The sequence below is a fragment of the Pinus tabuliformis genome, chromosome 4_1, assembly GCF_031772625.1.
Source record: "Pinus tabuliformis cultivar Carrire ecotype Pingquan chromosome 4_1, CPIR1, whole genome shotgun sequence".
Classification (NCBI taxonomy): domain Eukaryota; kingdom Viridiplantae; phylum Streptophyta; class Pinopsida; order Pinales; family Pinaceae; genus Pinus; species Pinus tabuliformis.
The window spans coordinates 286,377,242-286,388,648 of record NC_142303.1 but is presented as its reverse complement, the minus strand read 5'-3'; the positions used below and the strand labels follow the sequence as shown (position 1 = coordinate 286,388,648).

General features: G+C 44.7%; 1 pseudogene; it reads right to left on the bottom strand.

Annotated features, from left to right (window-relative positions):
- Positions 1-252: 252 nt before the first annotated feature.
- The window catches only part of LOC149175381 (subtilisin-like protease SBT1.5), a 126,572-nt pseudogene continuing 115,417 nt past the window's right edge, over positions 253-11,407 (bottom strand).

The window sequence follows — 11,407 nt, the reverse complement described above, 5'->3', positions numbered from 1 at the left end:
GAGAGGAAGAAATCTGTAATAGGCAGTCTTTATTAATCAATGCAAAGTGTTTTTATGTGTGAGAAAATATCTATCTTCTGGAAACAATTTTTTTAATGCTTCCCTGTGTTAAGATCCTGAGAAACAGAGCATCATTCTCTGTTGAGTCTTTTGTTTTGGAATTTACCAGAAAATTACCAACAGAAAGTGCTTGAGGAACTAACCATTATTTGATAGCTTACATAATGTAAGTTATGAAATACAAAGTGCTAATTACTGAGATTGTTGTATGGTTATTACAATTGGGCTTCGGTCAATGTGCTTTCCATCACTCCAAGTGAGTGACGCAAAGAATGTTTCAAAATTGACCGTTGGGGTAAGTTTCAGGGGCTTGGCATTGACGGTCAGCGTGAAGCTCAACTTCTTGCCCCTCTTGGAAAACTTTAGCATTTTCAGCTCCATTGTCAACTCTATCCTTGTTGGAGCAGTCACGGTGGGCGTGTAAGTAGAAATGGTTGGACCAGCCAGGGTGACCGTTCTAATGAAACTTGTGGACAAGTTGGAACTAGATGACCCGTGACGCAATGTTAGGGTCCCACCCTAACCCCCTTATTTATGTAATGGGATCATGTCATAGTCAAGAGTCAATAAAGCCCATATTAATAATTGTAAGTGGTTAATCCGCAATTAATGACGAAACCACAGTTAGTTGCAAATGGGTCGTAGTATTAGATAGATGGTATTAATAAAACCCACGGTATTGGCCCATGGTATTGCATGTATGAGTCATATATAAAGGATAGAGACTCCCTGCGAGGAGCATCATGTCTTATTTTGTAATCGAGCTCTGCTCTATTGGAGGTTTCCCCCTCGAAGAGGCAAGTGAACATTACTCTCTCAATAATAAAATCATTGCTATTCTGTGTTCTGGGTATATTTTCTTCACATATTCTGTATTTGGGTATCATTTTGCAGGTTAAGAGCATAACAAGTGGTATCAGAGCACTTTCCAGGGCCGGTGGGATCTCCATTTCTTAGCAAGAAATTTTTTTGGCTAGATGACATGTTCCGGCATCTTTAAACCCTGGGATCTGTCGTTGAGCGCATAATCCTGCGGATTTGGGGAGGTATGCACGTAGGAAATACAAGAGGTGGTCACGTCTGTTGGACTCCGTTGTAACCTCTGTGGGTACCCCTTCGAGTAGTAGCGCATTAGACAGAATCACGCACGGACTGTCTTCCACATACCCTCTGGGTATGTTGGAAGCCCCCTAGGCTCCCTTGAAACCTTGCGATAGATAAACTGTCGGGCGTCTCCGGCTACAGTACACTAAGAACAGCACTCAGAGAGATTACTCGCCTATACGATAGGGTAGTCGAGTTGTACGGCTAAGGATACGGTCGATCCTCCTTAGTTAGAGCCCTGAAACATTGGGCCGAGTACTACTGCCAGACCCTTATGTATATTGCGATCTGTAGCACCTGACACTCCTCAAGACCATAGTTTCCTTTTCTATCGGGGGATCACACATCATCTCTTCCAGATCCGCTTGTGAAAAGGGGTGCAGCAGCAGCAGACATCAGTCCCGCAGTCTCGATTTCGCAGATCAGCCATTCCGATCTATTAGATCCATCAGATCCACAGAACCAGTCCGTTTTGCTGCCCATAGCTATCAGATCCGCCATTCAGATCTCTCAGAATCAGGACGACGAGCTGAGCACGGTGGTACCATTCACTTCTTAGTGAATTTTTTTTTTTTTAGGCGGTCCCAATTTTAAAAAAATCCAGTTGTTGTATGGTACAAACTAGAGCTCAAGCGATGGCCAATGAAAGGATGGACAAACTTGAAGAATCATTGCAAAACCTCCACATTCAGCTTACGGGCTATGTAGCATGGTCGAGAAAATAGGCCCGAAGGGCAAGGAGCAAGCCCACAGGGAGGCGTATAATGGCAATGAACACAATGAGGGTGAGTCTAGCCACTCTCCTCACGTCTGGCACACCCACCCACCACCTAGTCAGCGACCTCCCAAGTTGGATATGCATAAATTTGGCGGTTCTCACCCGTCGGCATGGATAGCACAAATGGAGCAGTATTTAAACTGAATCACATCTTCGATGATGAGACTCAACTTATGTTGGGGAGTATGTACTTGGACAATGAAAGGTGGCAATGGAGGGAATGGCATCAACGTTGCACTAGACCTTTTAGGACTTGGACCAAATTCACCAAAGCTCTTCAAGACCGCTTTGACTAGGAATCATGTTTTTTCGGTCGTCTTACTAAGCTCCGACAGACAGGTACAGTGGATGAATATATTACAGCTTTTGAAGCCTTAGCCTTCCGCACTTGGGGTCTCTCAGATGTGTTCTACATGAAATGTTTTATGAGTGGTCTTAAATAAGATATGAAAGCCCAAGTCCTACTGCACCACCCTCCCACATGGACGGAGGCTTGCAAGGTAGCTCGTAATGTGGAACGTGCATTAGAAACCCAATACAGTCGCCCAAATTTCTCCGCTAAAGGTCACCCCCCACAGGCTCACAACACGACTCAAACACTTAAGGTCCAAAAGGTGTCACCTGTGGAAATGGCCGAAAGAAGAAAGCAAGGCCTCTATTACTACTGTGATGAAAAATATTCCCCAGGTCATAAATGCAAGGAGCCCAAATTTTTTCAAATTGATGCCACTGACTACAGCTCAACAAAGGAAGATCCACCACTGGAGGAACATGAGCCACTAGAAGAAGACAACCAAAAGGACAATGTCTTTGAACCAGTTATTTCGTTGCATGCTTTGGCAGGGATTTCTTCCCCTCAAACTCTCAAAATCAGAGGTTTTATTAAACATCGCCCAACAGTAGTCTTGATTGATAGTGGAAGTACACATAATTTCATCCATCAAGAAGTCGCAGAAGCAGTGCATTGTTTTGTATGAGTAGTTTCTAACTTCCAGGTTCAAATTGTGGATGGAGGCACAATGAAATGTGAAGGCCGCTGTGAAAATGTCAAACTTCAAATGGGGGATTATCAGTTGAAAACCCACTGTTTGCCATACACATGGGGGGTTGTGACATTGTGCTCAGCGCTGAATGGCTCCGCACTCTTGGGCCAATCACAATGGATTTCCAGGAGTTATATATGAGTTTTAAGCAGAACAACTACACACATACCCTCCATGGACTCCAGGCGGGAGCCCCCTCTATCATCAGCTCGCATAGGATGGAAAATTTGTTAAAAAAGGGAAATCATGGAGTTGTAGCTCAATTTAATGCCATCCAGGCACTCGAAACCAAGCCTCTGCCAATTCATCCTGAGATGCAACATATTTTAAATAACCATCTGCTGGTCTTTGACAAGCCTCATGAGCTTCCACCCTCGCGAGGGGATCATGATCATAGCATCACCTTGGTTCCAGGGGCCCAACCCCCAAATGTGCGCCCATACAGATATCCGTTCACCCAAAAGAATGAAATAGAAAAAATCATTAAGGAACTTTTGGAAGCAGGTCACATTCGTCCCAGCATTAGTCCTTACTCATCCCCAGTGGTCATGGTGCTCAATAAAGATGGGGAGTGGCGGATGTGTCTCGACTTCAGGGCCCTCAATAAGTTGACAGTCAAAGATAAATTTCCCATCCCGATGGTTGATGATTTGCTGGATGAACTCAATGGAGCTCAATTCTTCACTAAGCTGGATCTTCGCTCAGGCTACCACCAAATTCGCATGACGGAAGTCGACATCCCCAAGACTGCTTTCAAAACTCATGAAGGCCATTATGAATTCATGGTCATGCCATTTGGTCTTTGTAATGCCCCCTCTACTTTTCAGAGCCCTATGAACCACATTCTCAAACCATATCTCAGGAAATTTGTCCTTGTCTTCTTTTATGACATCCTCATCTATAGTTGCACTTGGGCTGCACATCTTCAACATGTAGATCTACTCTTGCAACTACTCCACAAGCATAAATTATTTGTCAAGATGTCCAAGTGTTTGTTTGGCATGGCAGAAGTAGAGTATTTTGGCCACATTGTTGGGCCTGAAGGTGTGAAGTTGGACCCCAAAAAGATCGAGGAAATGCAGGAATGGCCTCAACCTAAGACCTTGAAGAGCTTGAGAGGATTTTTGGGTCTCACAGGCTATTATCGTAAATTTGTCCGCAACTATGGTCGCATAGCGAAGCCCCTCACCCAACTCCTAAAGAAAAATTCATTCTTCTGGAATGAGGAAGCAAAACAGGCCTTTACAACTCTAAAAAATGCCATGTGTTCCACTCCAGTCTTAGCACTACCTGACTTCACCAAATCCTTTGTCATTGAATGTGATGCTTCGGGTACAAGTATTGGGGCGGTCTTAATGCAGGAAGGGCGACCGTTGGCCTTCACAAGCCACAACAACTCAGTGGGAGGAATCTTGGCCAATCTACGTACGAGAAGGAAATGATGGCCATCTTACATGCAGTCAAGACCTGGCGACCTTACTTATTGGGGCGACGTTTCCAAATCCGCACAGATCATCACAGTCTTAACTATTTTTTGGAGCAACACCTATCCTCCCGACAACAAAATAAATGGCTAGCCAAAATGCTGGGATATGATTATGAGATCATTTACAAGAAAGGGAAAGACAATAGTGTAGCAGATGCATTATCTCGCCAATTTGAGGAGGAAAGTACTTTGCTAGCAATTTCCCTCCCCATTCCAGAATGGATTGAAGAGGCTCGCAAGGAATGGTTTTCACACCCCGGGCTCTCCCAACTCATTTCTCAATTGCAGGTAGATCCAAATTCCACCAAGGGCTGCTCGTGGTAGGATGATATTCTTCGCTACAAGGACAGAGTCGTAATATCACCAACATCCACCCTCAAAAGTTGCATTTTGGCAGAATTGCACTCATCTCCCATTGCAGGACATTCGGGCTTTCAGAAGACGTATGCTTGCACCAGAAGATCATTTTTTGGACTGGCATGAAAAAGGACATCCTTACTTTTGTAGCAGAATGCGATGTCTGTCAATGCCACAAAGGGGAAATCGTCAACACACCAGGCACATTACAACCATTGCCCATTCCGGCATCAATTTGGACGGAGGTTTCTATGGATTTCATTACAGGTCTTCCAAATTTAGGGAAAAAGTCAGTCATCATGGTGGTTGTGGACCGACTATCGAAGTATGCTCATTTCTGTGCCCTAGCCCACCCGTATACACCAACTTTGGTTGCTCAATCTTTCATGATCACATCTTCAAATTCCATGGCATGCCCACTTCTATTGTGTCCGACCGCGACCCGATCTTCACCAGTAATTTTTGGCAGGAGCTCTTCAAAATACAAGGCACTCAACTAAAACTCAGTACTTCCTATCATCCGCAAACAGATGGTCAAACTGAAGCTATCAACAAATGTCTAGAAACCTACCTTAGGTGTTTCACTTCAGAAAAGAAACACCTTTGGGTACAGTGGCTACCTCTAGGTGAATGGTGGTATAACACCAACTACCATGCCACCACCAAAACGACTCCTTATGAAGTAGTATATGGTCAACTCCCGCCTTCACCTACTTCGTATCTCAAGGGATGCTCAAAAGTACAAGCAGTGGATCAACTCCTACAACACCGCGCAAACATGCTCACCCATCTTCGAGAGAATCTTCATCAAGCTCAGAACCGCATGAAGCAACAGGTAGACCAGCATCGCTCAAAGCGCCAATTTCAAGAAGTGGATCAGGTATTTTTATGGCTCCAACCATATAAGCAAACATCACTCAAAGACAAGGGGTGTCAGAAACTCTCTCCTAAATTCTACGGACCATATCAAGTACTTTAGCACATTGGAGAAGTGGCCTACAAGTTGGCCTTGCCACCTACTGCAAAAATCCATCCAGATTTCCATGTCTCATGCCTCAAGAAAGTGATTGGGAACAATTGCAGAATTCAGACCAGTCTACCTGAATTGGACGAAGAAGGGTCCATCTGGCTTCAACCCGAACAGGTCCTAGACACACGAGACAAGCAACTGTGCGGCTGCATGATTAAGGAATTCCTCGTCAAATGGAAAGACACCTCTCCGGAAGATGCAACTTGGGAACCATCCACTATTCTTCAACAGTTTCCGTAGCTTCAGCCTTGAGGACAAGGCTAGTCTTAAGGGGGAGGGCATGTTAGGGACCCACCCTAACCCCCTTATTTATGTAATGGGATCACGTCATAGTCAAGACTCAATAAATCCCATATTAATAATTGTAAGTGGTTAATCCGCAATTAATGACGGAACCACAGTTAGTTGCAAATGGGTCGTAGTATTAGATAGATGATATTAATAAAACCCACAGTATTGGCCCATGGTATTGTATGTATTAGTCATATATAAAGGATAGATACTCCCTGCGAGGAGCATCATGTCTTATTTTGTAATCAAGCTCTGCTATATTGGAGGTTGCCCCCTCGAAGAGGCAAGTGAACATTACTCTCTCAATAATAAAATCATTGCTATTCTGTGTTCTGGGTATCTTTTCTTCGCACATTCTGTATTTGGGTATCATTTTGTAGGTTAAGAGCATTGTTAGCTACCTATACCAATAGGTTTCATATTTCATGATTGGCAAGGAAAGGTCCAAATATGCTCTGCTTTGATGATGCAAAGATCCCATATTTCCAAGAAAAGACAATCTGTGCATAGAGCTTGATGTGGACTCAATTTTGATGGATGGTCCAACAGCCTAATCTGGATCATACCATGTTTTAAATTTTCAGTTGTAGAATAGAGAAAGAAGTCTGTCCAAATTGTTTAAACTTGGCAGACAAGTAGCTCAAGTAGAGAAAGTAAGGCTCCCAACTGCTTAATCTCGGACCTTGGAAGCAATAAGGGTAGCATTAGATAGAAAATCAAAAGAGAAAAAGCCAAAGAAAAGAAAAGGCAGATAAGGGTCTGCAAGCCTAAGTGCACCCTCCAAGAAGAAACAAAAAATGCTAGGCAAGTAGATGGGTAGGCAGTTGAGGTTGCAGAAATATCATTCCTTGCAAATAAATGTGTGCTGAAATGACCACAAAGGAAAATCAATGGATTGAGAAGCTTCTCTTCTCCATCAGGTTGCAGCAAAGCAAGGGAGCATGTCTAACTTCCCCGTTTCCCCTTTCACTCTTATTACTAACATCCCTTCATCTATTGAGATTGATGAAAAGATCTGAGGTTTTATGGTGGTTCTTATTCATTTAGAAGCCACATTTCTTGTCTAAAAATCTTTTCAGTTTGATCTACTCCCTAAACTAAGTGACTTTCAAATACACTTGATGAAATCACTCCTCATTCACTTTCCTCACTCACATTAACCCCTAACTCCTATTATCTAAATCCCCTAAACCGCCCTTTCTCTACTATTATAACACCATGGTGTATAAACCCCAAACATGGTATAAATATCTTCCCTCTTTAGCACTATAGCTAAATAAGTTGTTTAGGGAGACTTTGGCCCACCAGGGGCTGTGGTCAACCCTGTCTTGGGGTTGCTCTAACCTCTCGTTATGAGCAAGAACCTTTCCCCTAAGCCCTCATCTTCCCTCTGTTCAAAAATGCCATAGAAAACCCCTTTCCCCCTGCTAAACCCACTCCTAATGTCTTTTCCTTATAAAACCCTTGAAAAACCCAAAAATCCCGAAAATACATAAAAAAACCCTTAACCCTAAGGTTCTCCGCCTAAAAGTATTTAATTGAATATTTTAAAATAGGCCAGCGGGACCCCCCCAAACTGCACGATCCGTCGGAGGAACCGCCAGCCATCCGATCTCCGCCGCCCAGATCTAACGGTGGGCGGTCATTTTCGCTCCCCGACCTACCGACCTTTAGCGTCCGGGGAAAGTGGTTTTCCGCCCCGTACAAGGGACGCGTGGCAGGCGGTGGGGTTGTTCGGAGCCCCCCTCCCCGATACCGCCTTTGCTCAAAGGTGGTGCGGGGAACCCGCTTACCACCATCCCGTTACCGCCTCCCCCCTGCGTCATCAATACGTCAGCATGACGTAGCGCCTTTGCCCGCCTCCGCGCCGTGTGGCCCTCCACGTAACCCTGCCACCTTATCCACCCGCCACCGTGTCCTGCCACCCTGGCCTACACCTCAGTAGCCACGTCATCCTCCGTACCCGGGCCCGCCATGACGTCATGCTGACGTCATCGGCGGAAGGGCGCCAATTACCTATTTTTCCGAATTTTGTCGTTAAAGTCACGTTTTGGGCAGTTTTTATATCATTTTCGCGTAAAGGAAGAGATAGCCGTTGTAGCTGCCAAAGCGCCTTCAGGCCTCCAAATTCAAATTGCAACCATTCCAATTCATCAAGTCAACCTTCAGAGTTCGACCCGCAGGCTGTTTAAGCGTTCTATCCAGGTATTCACTGTAATTCCCCATTTTCGCCCATGCATACCATTTCTCTGTAAATTGCCATTAAAATACCTGTTGAGTTCCATATAAACTCTACACCTACTACCTAAGGTGAGCCAAGCTAACCTGCTTACCCCCAGAATCATAAATTTAGCATTGAAACAGTCAATTCACGGGCTGAAACTGTGAAATTATCTTTGAGGTGCCCGGCATTGTTCCCTTTTGCCGGGTGCAGACCAACAACATTTTTTCACCAAAGTAAATCTCACTTACCCTCTGCAATTCACCCCTAGCAATTCACAACCTCTGTGAACCTACCAAGACTGCAGAAGCAAGCCTGCCTTTTCAAACTGTAAAAAACATTTCAGACATTGTCTACAGTTGGCTTATAATTTCAACTCTTAAGAGGTTTGCAAACCATTTCACTCATCTTACTCAAAATCAAATCATACAATGGCTGCCCCTACACCCACAGCTCTCAGTGTTCCTCCATTAAATCCACCCAATAAAGACCTGCAGTCTTTATCTCTTGCTGACCAGGACTACCTTATTGAAGACTATGTGGGAAACAGAGACTTTCTGCAGACCTTCAGACAATTGAGAGAGGACTACCTGATTGGTCATGATACATATGGCATCTGGGAGTCAAACCTGCCATACTATTGTCTCCCCTCTGTAAATGTGTTTCCTGAAATCATTCGCCTATGTGCTGAAAACTATGATGTGCAGCACAGAGCCATCAGCACCCCATCTGGGAGGGTCCTTTTCTACATTAATCCTGAGACCATCAACAAAATGCTACATTTTGATCAGACAGAGCTGCTAATCCCATTCTCCATGAACTATCTACTGGACACTGGTGCCAAGATGACCAGTGAGGAGATTCAAAAGGTCACCAGGACATTCATGAGACCTGAGTGCCAGCCTGCAGGGTCACTTCCTTACTTGAATGTCTACTTCACTGAAGTAGGCAGATTGCTCCTGGACATGATTGCTTATGTGCTGGGATACAAAACCAGTGAACATGTGGATGAGACAATGCTAGTATTACTAGCTGTTTACAGCCTAGGCCAACCCCCTGCCCACAAATATAACTTTACCAAGTTCATTGCTAACAAAATCCACGATCAGCTGGGTGCAGTGGATAGGCAGGGGGTCTTCAATACTCGGCCTATATCTATCACCTCTTCATGTATTATCAGTCTGAGGCTTTTCCATGCTATATCAAAAAGCTGGATTATAGAGGGGAAAGGAGATATGTCATCTTCTGGACCTCTGTCTATCACAAAGTCACAAACTCACCCTATTCCTATTGTGAGTTTGTTGACCAATTTGTGTATCCAGTCTCTTGCCTATTAATGAGGTCCCCTCCTCCCATAATGTCAACTGAGATACAGAAGGCTCTGCAGCTTTCCAAGAAGTGTAAAATAGGTGATTGGTACCTATATGAGGATCACACAGTCATCAGAGTCTATGGCTGTGAGCTCTGTCCTTACAGACTCCCAAAGTATGTGCCCATGAGGATTTTTTCCTTGGAATATTATAGGCAGTTGATTCAGTCTAACCTCACCCATTTCCACAGCTCCAGAAAGAAGGCCCACCTCAAGTTCAAACACCAGTTGGGCCCCTTTATCATGAATAAAAAAGAAGGATGGGAAGATGCTGACCTCATCCTCAAGGAAAAATATAAACTATCATATAGTTTTCGGTGGGTCCCTTATGACCCTGAGGGCTTCATTACTGCCAGAAGAAACAAATACAGGCTTCTAGGTTATAGGCATTGTCAATACCCACACATTGAGAGATATGCCAACCAGCAAGAATGGCTACAGGGTACTCTAGTAGAAAAGCTAACTGAAGAAGAGATAATGCTAAAGAATATGAAGGAGTTTGAAAAGACCATTGACCTAGACTCTGTGCAGCAGGTACCCGTCAAATGGCCTCACTCAGCAGGAGAAGGGACCTCGGCCACAAGGACTGCACCAGTCATACAGGCACCTTCCACATCAGCACCAGTGACAGACAAAGGCAAAGGGATAATGGGTGCAGAGGAGGAAGCAGTGAAAGAAAAGCCTGCCCCTGTAAATGAGCAGCAAACAGGGCAGCAAATAGAGCCCCAACAAGGGCAGCAACCAGAGCAGCAACCAGAACAGCAGCAAGGGCAAACTGTCCTGCCACAAACTGGGCTGCCAGCAGCTCCAATAATGCAAACACCACCACCTCAAACTGAGCCATTGACTGCCCCAATTTTGCAGACCCCAGCACATGAGGAAAGGGGTACAAAAAGAGATAGAGAAGAGTCCACTCCTCTTAGTGGATCCTCCTAGCAACCAGAAGCCGAAAGGCAAAGGCTAGACTCCCCAGAGGTGGAAGACATCACTGAAGAATTCCTTTACAGCTCAAGGAAAAACAGGGAGGGCAGCCAGCACACAGGGACAAGCTCCTTTCAGCAGGAGCAAGGATTGCAACTTGGTTTGGAGGTGTCCTCCTCTTCCCAGCAGAGCAAGAAGCCCAAGAGCACTAAGGCTTCCTTCAAACAAATAAAAGCTCAGAATGATCTACTGAGGGTAGAGGTTTATAAACATTTTCTTGATGCAACCCCAGCCCAGCAAGAAAGGCTAATGTCGGTATATGACATTCAGGAGGAAAAATTGCTCCTCAGCCATTTTAAGCCCAAAGGGCCGCAGCCTAAGTCAGCTGCAGATTTTGTGAAGACAAGGGTGGAGGTCCTAGCCAGAGATATACATCCAATGGACCAGATTGAACTCCATAAATAGACTGGGTAGATGGTCTATGCAACCTTGGTGGAGAAGGCCACCATGGCACATGAACTGAATGAATCACTCAAAAATACCAACACTCAGTTGGATTTTGAGAGAATGTCCTCCTTGGCCAAAGACAATAGAATAAAGTCTCTTGAGGAAATCATCATTGATCTAGGACATGATCCTAGTGATCCAAAGGGTGTGAAGGCCCTTATGAAGAAGAAAGATGATGACCTGAATGCATTAAAGAAACGGTTGAAGCTGCAGCCCACAGAGCACCCTCAAACCGCAGAA